The 12,250-nt window shown below is 45.9% G+C and overlaps 1 protein-coding gene across 7 annotated transcripts in view; it reads left to right on the top strand.

Moving 5' to 3' along the window:
• The first annotated feature begins 2,727 nt into the window (after positions 1-2,727).
• The window catches only part of MEGF11 (multiple EGF like domains 11), a 345,431-nt gene continuing 335,908 nt past the window's right edge, over positions 2,728-12,250 (top strand). For 2 of the 7 annotated variants that reach the window (XM_083411871.1, XM_083411870.1), the window contains exon 1: positions 2,740-2,939. The gene's annotated coding sequence lies outside the window, so the exon portion shown is untranslated. Of the gene's footprint in view, positions 2,940-4,090; positions 4,433-12,250 lie in introns of those variants that run through there. The other 5 variants (XM_083411875.1, XM_083411874.1, XM_083411873.1 and 2 more) reach the window with 5 other exon arrangements.

Genomic DNA, 12,250 nt, shown 5'->3' with positions numbered 1-12,250 from the left:
TTACCACTGCAATCAAATTCCTCCCTCCACAAGCTAGGACTTCCCTCTGACGGTCCCAAAGTAGTAAAATAATAAGCTGCATTTTACTAAGCCAAACAGTGGTCCATGTAGCTCAGTGTTGTTGAAGCCCAGGATGTTTTGAACTCCTATCAGCCCCAGCCAGAATTTTGAAGGGTCAACACATCTGAAGGGTAACAGGTGGGCAAAGGCTGCTGTGCATTGACTGGCAGCACCTCTCCAGAGTCTTTCTCTGTCCTACTTGGAGATGCTGAGGATTGAACCTGGGACCTGCTGCATGAATAAGCTGATGGAGCTGGATCATGGAGCTGGATGAATCATGGCTCTCCTAAGATGTGTAGCTAAGATGTGTAGTCAGTGTGTAGCTGACTCTTTGATATGCCTTTTAATGAGTGCCATTGTGTGTTTGTTTGATCCCCTGCTTTATTTTTAATGGGTCTTTTATGGTTTGGTGGGGTTTTAAAAAATGATTTCAAGAGGTTTTATTATTTGGAACTGATTTTGTTTGCCAAAATCATTGGATCTCTTTCTTAGTGGAAAGGCATAATATAAACACTTAAATAATTAAAAACAAACAAACAAACAGCATCCTCCCTGCCTTGGTGGTGGTCATCTTCTTCTAGGGCAGGATGTAAGTAACTTAAGACGGAAATACACAAATCACGAGTTTGTTGTTGCTGTAGGTCTTCATTTGTTTTTAATATTCTTAAGCAAATAATAAAAAAGCAATTAAGTTTATTCTTATTTATTCAATAAAGCCATTGCTAAATTTCAATCAATATGCAATGGCGTTCAATCATCCCCTAATTTAATCAACAATTGCTAATTTATTATTAATGTTGTGAGTTAATAAGAGGTTTGTAAAAAAAAAGGAGAAAATAATTTAAAATAGACCAGCGTGCTGAGCATAAAACTGTTGTGAGAATGCACCACCCCCGTGCTGAAATGTATGGGGCAGTTGCAGTGTTAGGCAGATACGTGGCAGAGGTTGCTGCAACCTTGCGTGATGAGGAAGGCAGGGAAATAGTTTTCTGTAGTGACAAAGGGATTATGGAAATGGGTTTTCATAGAAAAGTGGACCAGAAGCCAGCAGCAGCTGCAAACGTGCATATAATCCTCTGCTCTTGTCTTGACGCAAGTGGTTGATAGCAAATTCAGGTAATGCTGACTGCTGAATTTGTATCCTATTTATTTAGTAGATTGATATCCTGCCTTTTCGTCTGTCATGCAATTGAAAGTTGGCAGATATGGTGGTTTTCCAAGCAGCCCTCCATCCAGGGTGCTGGTTAGGGCCAGACCTTGCTGAATACACACACACACACACACACACACAGAGTGTTACAGTTTCCTGCACCCCGAACAAAACTACAATTCCCTGGATTCTTTCGGGTAAAAAATGTGCTTTAAATGAATTACATGTACACAGTCTGGTGGGCTTGTTTGTTTAACAAAATTTATATACTGCTTGATTGCAAGAAAAAATCTTACTAGTTTACAAAAATATGGAATAAACCATTGAAATTCTTGATTTAAAAACTGCTAAAAGCAAGTGTTTAAAAACACCCAAAAGATGATAAAAACCAACAGTAGCTAGGAAGAGATGAAATAGGTTTAACATGCTTGCCTAAACAAAATTGCTTACAGCAGGACCCAAAAAGAATGAGTGAAGGTGCCTGCTTAAAAGGCAGGGAGTTCCAAAGTGTAGCTGCTGCCAGCCTAAAATGTTCATTACAAGTGCAGAAAAAGTGCTGTGTGGCACCTGCAACAGTATTGGTTCAGACTGAAGAGGCATCCAAGGGGTAAAGGCTGCATCCAACATTACTTCTACTCAGAGTAGACCCAGTGAAATGTGCAATTCTAACCCTGCTTACCTGGGCATAAGCTTCGTGGAATGCAACAGGACTTCCTTTCGAGTAGACTGGTCAGGACTGCATGCCCATTGATTTCAATTGGTCTACTTTGAGTAGGCCAAGCGTTGGCTACAACCCAATAGTCTTACTGGGGTGGAGGCGGCTGTTTGGATGGGGATGCGTATTGCTTTACGTGCTCCAAAATTTGGTCCCCTAGCCCTGCTGTGTATAGTGTGGGTCCTGCTTGTTCCGATGAACAGGGTCATGGACTTCTGACCCCAAAGTCCTGCCCTGACGGCACCCCCTCGCCCCGTTTCCAACAGAGCCGGCCAGGTGCCCCGCTTTCCCCAGCAGTACCTGAAATTCTGGGGTAGACTGCCCCTATCCGAGGAGGCTTCATACATATCCAAGCTGCATTTAGCTACCCCGTGAACCTTGACACGTGCAGGAAAGATGCTGACACCCCCACCCCGGGGGGGAAAACATGGGCCGCGTTTCTGCTCGGTCGGTAGAGTGGACCTCTCGTCATTCTGAGGCCCTGCCCGCGAGGTTTACATTAGCATCATCATCATCATCAGGGTTTTGCTGCGAGGTTACTGCCCAGCGGGACCGGAAATGCACTCTGCATATGCTCAGAGGCGCCCCGCTTTCTCTTCTCGACTCCCAACGGAGAAGCAGCCAGCAGGCGGGGACCCAGCCAACGTCTAAGAATATCCCGCCGCCGATCCCAGAAGGTTTTGCTGTGGGGGTTGCTGGCCGGTTGGGAGAAAGAGGCGCTCTGCACTCGCTCAGAGGCGTCGGAGCCTGGCGTCCCCTCGCCTCCCGTGGGGGCGGGGCGGAGGGGAGGTCCGGCTCTGAGTCTCCGCCCTCCGGGCCGCCCCGTCTTGCTGAGAGGCGGGTTTAAGGCGCTCGTGCGGCCGCGGCAACTTTCCCAACAGAGCCAAAGAGCCGCCGGGAAGGAGCGCGGAGCCCCGGCCAGCCAGCGAGCCAAAGAGCCAGTCCCAGCCCGGGCTGCGGCTCCTCTCTCCCGGCCGCCTCCTCCGCTCCAGGCAGACGCTCTCTTCTCCTCAGGTAGGTGCCGCCGAGGCGGGCTTGGCGTCGCTGCTGCTCCGCTCCGGCACCCGGCGAAGGAGGACGCGAACAACAAGCGTGCTCCTGAGCGCATGCAGACTTCCGTTCCTCTCGCCTCCTCTCTGCGTGCGCTGGGCAGGCTAGGCATGGCCATGGCTGCCTCCGGGTGGTCGCTCGGCGTTTGAGGGGCGAGTGGAGCAGTTGCTGGATGTCAACGGCTGTGGGGGGAGGGTGGCCGTGGGTCCTTCGTTGCGTCCCCCTCCCCTCACCCCAGGGACAATAGGGTTATATCGCTCTTCGGGACGGAGAGCGTTTGTGGAGAAATACTAACCCTAACCCGAGTTAGGGAGTCCCGCCCCCAACTGCTTTCCAAGTTCCTAGCCCCTATGAGGGCTGCTTTTCTTGCAAGCTATGTGTGTGACTGACCGCGAGCAGGAAGCCAAAAATCTTTCCCCTTGCCTGTCTCTCTCTCTCTTTGGAAGCGTACGTGGCCAGCAGGATAACCCGTCGGTCGATGGTGCAAGGCGAGCCCCTCTCACTAGGCAGCACGTTTCCTGCACTAGGCTCTTCGTTTCGTGCTCGGGAATGTAATTCTGTTTACCAGGAATTCTAGGGTGGAGTTGGCTATTTCTCTTGTGGCATCCCCCCAACCCCCTAAAACATAAGGCTGCAACGTGACTGTGTGAGAAGCCCCTCTTTTCTTCCATCCGGAAGACCGCTCCCCTATTCCATTCATCCCAGTCCTAGGTCTGCTCCCAAGGACCCCCCCCCCCCAAAAAAAACCCCAGCTTTGGGGATATGTGTGATATGGGTTTTAGCTTTCCAGAAAATTGTGGCTTTCCTTGTATGCAGAAGAACAGTTTCGAGGACACCCCCGCCCTTGCATCTCACAATTTTCTTGCTGCTAGTTAAAGATCAACTTCTGATCTCTCACCCCCCCCCACTCCAACATGCTCCAAAGCCCTGCAGTTTTTCCCTGCTCCACATTCACTCCACGCATCAGCCCTAGCGCTTGATGAATGGGGTTTCCCTGGGGGTGACTGAGTGGGAGGGACATTGCGGGCCAGGCCTGTGGTGGGGAGGGGGGAATTGGGTGGCAATACTGATGGAAAAGGGGAGGAGGCGGGGGTCTTGGCAAATTGGAGCTTGCTGGCTGGAGCCTGTCCAAACCCAGCCCGCTGCCTCTTCAAGCCTGCAGAGCATAGCTCATATCTGGGAGGAAAGATAGCCTCTCTCTTTGGGTGTTTTTTTCCCCTTCCCTTTTGCAGTAGTTGATTGCAATAATCTATTAACGTGTTACTTGCGAGGTGGCAGCTGAGAGAGAGAGAGCGAAGCCGGTTTTGAGGGAGAGGAGGGCTGTTGACGTAGCAAGAGAGGGGATCCATTTCGAAACTGATCCCCCCCCCCCTTTAACGAGGCTCTCCTTGAAGTCTGCTCCGGAGCTGTGGTGGAGGATGATGCAAAAGGATTTCTCGAGGCAGCCAGCCAAAGACGTAAGGAAACTCTTGATTTAACTTTTTTTCACCCCGCTGCCCCTTTGCTTTTGACAGCTGTAGGAAGGCAGCTGTTTGCATCCTGAACTCTCGAAGGGGGAAAAGATCACTAGCCCAGTTCCCAAAACTGGAGATAGAGTGGGGAGAGTTGCACTTAGAAGTGAACTAGGTCAGTGAAATCACTTGAGCCTGCATGTCTGTGCCTTTGGTTTGCTTCCAGCAAGGATAGTCCCGCAAATGTAGATGGAACTCCCACTGACTTCCCTGGATGTCCCAGGAAGCGTGCTAACTTGTGAGGCTTAATTCCTTGCAATGAAACCTCTTGGCACAAAGGAGATGGTATGCTTTTGTTGGTTTCTTTGGGGGGGGGGGATAAGAGTGCATACTCAAGATCACACAAACCTTTGCCCCGGCCACCCACACTCAATCCCTGTTGTATGATAGTTGGGCTTGATTTGCCCATCTCTGGATATGGAGCTGTATTTTACTTTTAGTGACTAGATGATGCTAGTTAGATGAAGCTTGCGATCTTATGCATGGGGCATGTTCAAGTCTCCTTATGGGACTGTATCGCCATCAAAAGTGTATATTAGCAGAGAAATCAATGGAGCGGATGCACCGACGGAAGCTTTGTCGTATTGAGTTGGAAGGAATGTGTTGCATGTTGAGTGCCGTTCACCTGCTGTGTAGTTGGATATTAGCACGGATAAGTAATTTATGGAGCAGACTATTCTGATGGTAGGCAGGTGAAAGTGGGGTCTATTATGTACCTCTGAGGTTTTTCTTCCTCCTTGCATCTCTCCTGGATATAAGAGGCTGTACTTCAAAATGCAAGTTTCATTTACCCCCTCCCCACCCCAAAAAAGCATTCCCTACTAACTTTTTCGCAAAGGTGCTTTGTGAAAGTTGTTTGCTCATCTTTTGTTCACATTCAGAGATTAACTTTGCAAATAGATTGGAGGAGGCAATTTTTGTCTCCCTATATTTCGGAATGGAATGGAATGTGATGGTTTTGATTGCCCCGGGGAAAATCAGATAGCTGAATGCTGTTTTATAAATTTAAATAAGTTTTAAGAGATTTTGCTGATACAAAGGTGGAAAGCAAATAATAGTTTTTCTTTTCTTTTTCTGAACACCCACCTGCTTCACTCGGGGACATTTACAGCTACTTCTAAAACAAAAGCCACACGCACAAAGCCCAAATGGGCTTGTTGTACAAATTTGTCTTCATTATGCTTTAAGCGACCATTATCGTTCTATGTCTTAAAGCAAATGTGCTACTCAGCAAAATTATGATTCCTTGAAACTAGGCAGTTCCTAATGGAATTCTGAATCGAGCTTTTAAAAGCCGTTTGCACAAACTGCCGTTCTCTGTTAGGAGCACAGCTCCTCCTAACCTCTCATCTAAATGTGTGAAATTGTTCCCCTGCCTTTGCTGCTACAAAATGAGTGTCTGGCTGTGGCTTGAGCTGCTGTTTTTAAATATAATATAATATTTAGAGTGCTCCTAGGTTGCTTTGAAAAAAAGAAGTCAGAAGGAGGCAAAAGGGTGTGGGAGAAATGCCGCTTGCTGAATATTCCTACATAATTGCTACTTCTGGCTTCAGAGCTCTCAAAATCTCTGGGGCGGCTTCTCAAATGGTAGCAGTCCTGTATAGCTCAGTTGCTTCTTATAGTTGGGCTAGTTCGTATGATGAAAGCTGTGAGTTGGGTACACTTTCCCTGTGTGTGTTTGGCCAGAATACCAGAGCTTTCAATACAGTGGTACCTCAGGTTAAGTACTCAATTCATTCCGGAGGTCAGTTCTTAACCTGAAACTGTTCTTAACCTGAAGCACCACTTTAGCTAATTGGGGCCTCCTGCTGCTGACGTGCCGCCAGAGCCCGATTCCTGTTCTTATCCTGAAGCAAAGTTCTTAACCTGAAGCACTATTTCTGAGTTAGCTGAGTGTGCAACCTGAAGTGTATGTAACCTGAAGCGTATGTAACCCGAGGTACCACTGTAGTGTGGAATTACAAAGTGAGCAGGTACCTCCAGGCTTCCTTGTAATGTGGGCAAGCCAGAACTTCACTGCACCATGCCAGCCATGGACTCAGATGGTTAAGGCACGATGGGCACCCGCCCCCCCGGAAACTTTTCCTCCGGTTGTCTTGTACTATAGGTCAGAAGGTTGATGGACATTTCTGGTTGATTTGCAGTAGATTTCTGACTCCCAGCTGTCTAACAATAGCATCAGCTAAAAAGTTCCCTAAATTTGCATGGAAGAATATTTGATTTTGGTTGCTGGTGCTGATCACAGGTTCCTGGGCAGACCGTGTGCCTGGATTCTTAGTGTAAGTCTGCCCTGCTTGAGCTGCTATTTTGCCCCTGGCTCAGGCTGGTGGACTTTATGGTATAAAAAAGAGAGAAGCTGGTCCTGCAAGCCTGAAGTCTGCCCTCTCTGCATGCATGTGAGGCATGTGGTGGACATGACCCCAGGCTTTCAGCAGCCCCTTATGCAAAAGGAGCCCCCCCTTGAAGACAGTCTTCCCATCAAATCCAAATTAAATTTGAAAGTTATTGCATCCTCGCATGCAGGGCGAGGCGCTAGCTGGGGCCACAGCTAGAGGAACCTGGTTGCCTCGGAAGTCTCTCCAGCTTCTTTCCAGCTTCTCTCTGGTCCTTGCAATTCCAGGTGTGGAAGTACAAACTTGTTTCTCAGTTGCTTCCTGTTTTTCTGGTCAATGTGTTGCAAGCTATCTGGTGTGGCCGATGAACACTAAGACATCTGCCACATTTTAAAGCTCTGTCAAATGTAATAAATTAAACCACTTTTCCATTGTAATTAAATTATTACTATTTAGGCTGCATTGACTTTGCTGAGGCCCCTCCCATGTATCCGTTTCTTCACTCCCTCCTTCCCAATTTCATACTGCGAGTGCAAAACAGGAAAATGTGTGGCTCTCCAAATGTTTGATAGGCTTCGTCTCCCCATCAGCCTTGACCGCTGCTCTGAATGCAGAGTCCAGCAACAACTAGAAAGCTACAAGCTCCTCACCTGTAGAGAAGACTCTGCATAAGGTCTGAGTAGCTTCCAGCCATGTGAAGGGCAACTTTTCCTGCCAAAGTGTCTGAATTAATCACAGCCTGCAATTTGAACAGTCCTTGGAGCTGTGTCCTTAGTTCAGATTTGCCGTCCGTAGAGCCTCCTTGCCGGTGTTAGAAACTCAGATATTTAAGCTAGATGCCAAATGGTACCTTAAACCTAGGTTTGCGGTTGCCACGAAAGAATGTCTATTCCCCAGGGGGTTGGGCTAGATGATCATTGGGGTCCCTTCCAACGCTACAATTCTATGATCTCAGCTACATTGCTTGACTGTAGCTTGCTCCTAACAATTCACTTGTCTCAGTATGCAAGGAGGGGAAGCACACACAGTGGAAATGGAATTAACTGTGGACTATGGCAGAGGTTTCTAAAGTATGATTGCCAGCGTTCCGCCCAGAAATCTCCACGTAGTTGCAATTGGACCTGCGCCGGTAGCAAAATGCGCCTTGCACCCGGGTAGTTTTGAACACTGCTCCTTGCTACCATGCTGTGGCCTCTCATTTCGGGGTCTAGGGTGTAGGGCTGTACTTGATGGCAGAACGCTTGGTATTTCTCAGCACCGGGGGACAGACAGTGCTCTTGTCTGAAGCCCTGGAGAGCTGCTGCCGGTCAGTGTAGACCGTACTGAGCTCAATTGACCAATGGTCTGATGGATGTGTGAAGGATGTCCCCCTACATTCCCAATGCTTCTTGACTTGCCAGAGGATTTGGGGTATGTGTTGGAGGGTCTCATGTTGTACTCAGCTTTGAGGTGGTCAGAAATCTCTCCGAAGTGCAGGGTGGCCTTAAATGCTTTTTTATAGTTATCTGCCTTTCCCAGAGAACTCTGCTGAGGGTGGGCAGTCCCATAGTCTTCATGAAGCTTGCTAAAAACAGTGACTGGCCCAATCTCATTTGCAGAGATTAAGCATGTTGCTGTATGCTGAGTGCCATAGAGAATGGATGGCGTAGGAATGTAACTGACTAATACTTTTAGTGGAAGAAAGGGGTGTCAGGGAGAGAGGAAATGTTGGCATGTGCTTAATCTTGAATGGAAATCTGGGATGGGGAGGTGAAATCCTCTGCTTCCAAGGCAGATAACTCTAATGGGCACTGACCTTGTCAAGGTCATTGAGTTTGTGGGTGGCCTAGTGGATGTGCCATTCCTTATCAGCGTGAATTCAAAAGCCCTCTTCATTTGCCAACCTGGTGCCCTCCACATGCTTCGGACTGCAGCTTTGGTCAGCCCCATGGGAGTGGCTTTCCAAAACCTTGGGAGGGAACCAGGTTGGTTAAAGTTGCCCTAGTCTCCTTTCCACCTGTGTTCTGCAATCATCACTGCGGTCTAATTCAGAGGCGTACCTAGGGTTCCTTACACCCCTGGCAAGGAGCTGTATCAATTCCTACCCCCGAAGAAAAAGTACATTTTACGTGACCCAAGTACTTAAAGCATCCAGAGTGAGCTTGAGGCACGAAGGAAGGGCAAAAAAATAAAAATTGCATGCCTTGGTGCCATGGTACAAGAAGGCAGGGCAGCTTCTGTGTTTGATCTCACGACGACAGCAGTCGCAATCACATCATACATTCCATAGTTCTAGAGGTGGTTTTTGCACATACACACACTGGCCTGTGCTCCCGGTGGGGTCTGGTTTCGCCAGTCCCTGAGTACACCTCTGGTATGCAAGGATAAGAGCTTCTTTCCAAAGGATGCTATGCCCATCTTGGTGTGATTGGCATTGGGGATTCCACTAGAATGTTGACTAAACTGAGTTGGGCCCCTTTTAGGTACCAGAGCAGAACATCTATTTGGATCTGCATCGAGGTCTAAACTCTCTTCTTGCTGTTCTCAAATGGAAGTAGAGGCACCTTTTAGTCTTTCCTTAGTTCTGTGCTGGTAGCTTTCCCTTTTGTGCTGGACTTTGAGATCTAGAAACATTCCAAATTTATTTCTAAGATGGTTTGGGGGCACAGCCATTGCTCTTTTTCTGTCAGATACACATGGAATTGCAGTTGACTTTCCACGCTGTGGGTTTTTGCCTTTTTTATTTTTTAAAGATGTTCTGTTCATCCCACTGGGTGGTACATGTGGACAGGGAAGTTACAATTCACACTCCAGCCATTTTTAAAACACTTCTTTGTATCAGTTGAAGGTAACTTAAGTCAAGCTTTTTTAAAAGTATAAAGTATCATCATTTCCCACTACTTGTACATCACATGTTTTATGAACTATTGCTCAATTGCTTTAATTATGTACAAAAAGTTTTAGGGACATCTTTGAAAAGAATAATAGAAATTTGTTTTGTTTAATTGCTCAGCATGTTAAAATTAAATGATATAATAAAAGCCACATGCAAAAAGTGAATACAGAGTCTTTCTAAAGAAATTAAGAATAGGATAGACTGAAAGGTTTATGGCTGACAAGACTGTCTATAACTGATGACATGTTGATGACTTGCCACATTTTTGAGCATTCATACTTAACCTGTTTTCACAAAGTTTGTGCAGAGGTTAAACAATGCCTGATGTTTACGGAGCATTCATTCTGAATTGTTTGCGCAAAGTTTATACCACACCATGTCAAGCAATTCTTCTTCCACGTTTTCTGGTACATTTCCCCATTACTTTCCTTACAGAAAGAAGACTGGTTGGTTTTTGTGTGTGGAAGTGGGATTGTTTTGCATGAAGACCACATTCACTTTAATTGTACAACCCAAATGTGTTGATACATCACTAAATTTCATCTGTAAAATAGCGGCAGCCTGGAAGTGGCTGAGTTATTTAAGCCTGAAGAAGAACCATGTTTCTAGGAAAATCTGTAGATCCGATAAAAACAAACTAACATTAATTGCTGCCACCAGAAAGGGTGATAGCTAGTAGTAAATCATTTTTTAAAAACAGCCTATGGGGGCTATTATACAAATATGTTAATAAAAGCATAGCCAAAAAAGCATTCTAACTTTAATTAAAAGATTGGTGTGGTTTTTTTTAATGGTACCAAGCGAAAAGCTAATAGTGACGCCCTGTCAGTGATTCTAGCTTCACCTGCCTGACAACTCGCTGCATATATAAAATCCTGCCTTTTGAAAAAAGATGAAGGATAATGTGAAGAGGTTTTACACCTGTGGAGATTGTGCTACTCTTCCCTAAAAATTAAAAAATGGAGGTTTGAAAAGGAATCATTTTAGGGAAAATAACAGGATGACGGGGATTTGGGTGATTATGTAGTTGCCCTGTAGAAAGCAGGTAAACAAAGTGTGACAGTTATTTCTGTGTTAAATACTTGGTGTTTGGGATTTCCGAAGCTTCTGAAATTCCTGGAAGTGGGGTAGAATGTTGCTGAAAGTATGTGAGCATAATATGGGCACAAAGGCAGCAAAATATACATAGACAAACACACTACACCAGGGGTGCCCAAACCTTTTCCAAAGAGGGCCAGATTTCTTAAGGTGTTGCGCTTTTTTAAGGATTTTACCCCAGGACATATACTGCTACGGGGGCTGGATTAAATCCCCAAAACGAACTTTTGACATGCCTGCACTACACACTGGAATTGATTGGTATTTCAAATAGTGTTAGGCTTGTCATTCCCCGGTTGAGCCTCAGTGGGTGTTTTTTTTAAATAAAAAATAAATTGTTCTAAGATCAGGTACAAGAAAAATCCTTCACAGACCATCCAAACATTAACAAAGAAGAGAAATGAAATGAAAGAAAATGTATAAAACCCAAAATGTATTTGCCTGTGTTTGTTCCAGAGTCCTCCGATAAGTGCCACTTGAATGTAATTTATGCTTTGACGGAAGTGCTGTAGTTGGCTTACCAACTTTAAAAATCCAGCTAAAAACAATGATAAGAAATCTCAGGTGATATCCAGCATCCGTCATATTTAGAGCAGACCCATTGTAGCTTAAACCTAGTGAGCCTCCTCTGAATATATGCAATAATTCTGGAAAATCTCCCACTGATAGTGGGAGTCTAGAAAATAGGATTTCACAAGTGATGGTTTGCAAATAACGTATCTCGACGGAATTGCTTGCACCGCATGTCAAAGGTAGAAATTTGCCTAAAAATGAAACTTGAAGCAAATTTAATCTCTCTTCTCTCCTGCCAGCCCCCACTCCAGTAGCCTGTGGGGTCTTGTGAGGAGAAACACAAGATGTCACAGCGTGGAGAGTGAGATGGTTAATGATTTAATAACTTGGGGTTTTCATCTTAAGTCATTGCAATAAGAAGGTGGGAAGTGAAATATTTAGTAAGGATGAAGACCATTAACTTGATCAGTTTAAGGTGGATTATTCTTTGTTGTTAGAGTGGATTGTTTATACTTTGGGAGTAGTTTACCTTTGGTGGTGGTGGTGGGGAGAAGGGAGCAGAAATAAATATCAGGGAACCTTTATAAAAATGGATAGTGCTGGCAGCCAAGGAGAAAAGCCTATACACAAAAATGGGACGTGCCTTGATTGGCACCCTGGACACCTTGTTCAAGAATTATTTATTCCAAAGAGCTCAAGGGAGTGTACATGGTTTCCCCCCTCATTGCTTAATCCCTACCTGTGAGGTAGGTTAGACGGAGAGGCAGTGACTGGCCCAAGTCACCCAGTGAGTGACTGAGTGGGGATTTGAGCTCTGGTCTCTCAGCTCCTAGTCTTACACTCTAAGCACTACACTGTTAAGTTGTGGGTGAACATATCAGACGACACAGCGATTCTTCAGACAGCTCTTGTTTATTCACAGACCCAAAACAGAACTGAACTGAA

The sequence above is a fragment of the Podarcis tiliguerta genome, assembly GCF_965153285.1.
Source record: "Podarcis tiliguerta genome assembly, chromosome: 14".
In the NCBI taxonomy this organism is placed as follows: domain Eukaryota; kingdom Metazoa; phylum Chordata; class Lepidosauria; order Squamata; family Lacertidae; genus Podarcis; species Podarcis tiliguerta.
Note: the sequence above shows the minus strand (reverse complement) of the source record. Positions and strands in the feature narration are given on the sequence as shown.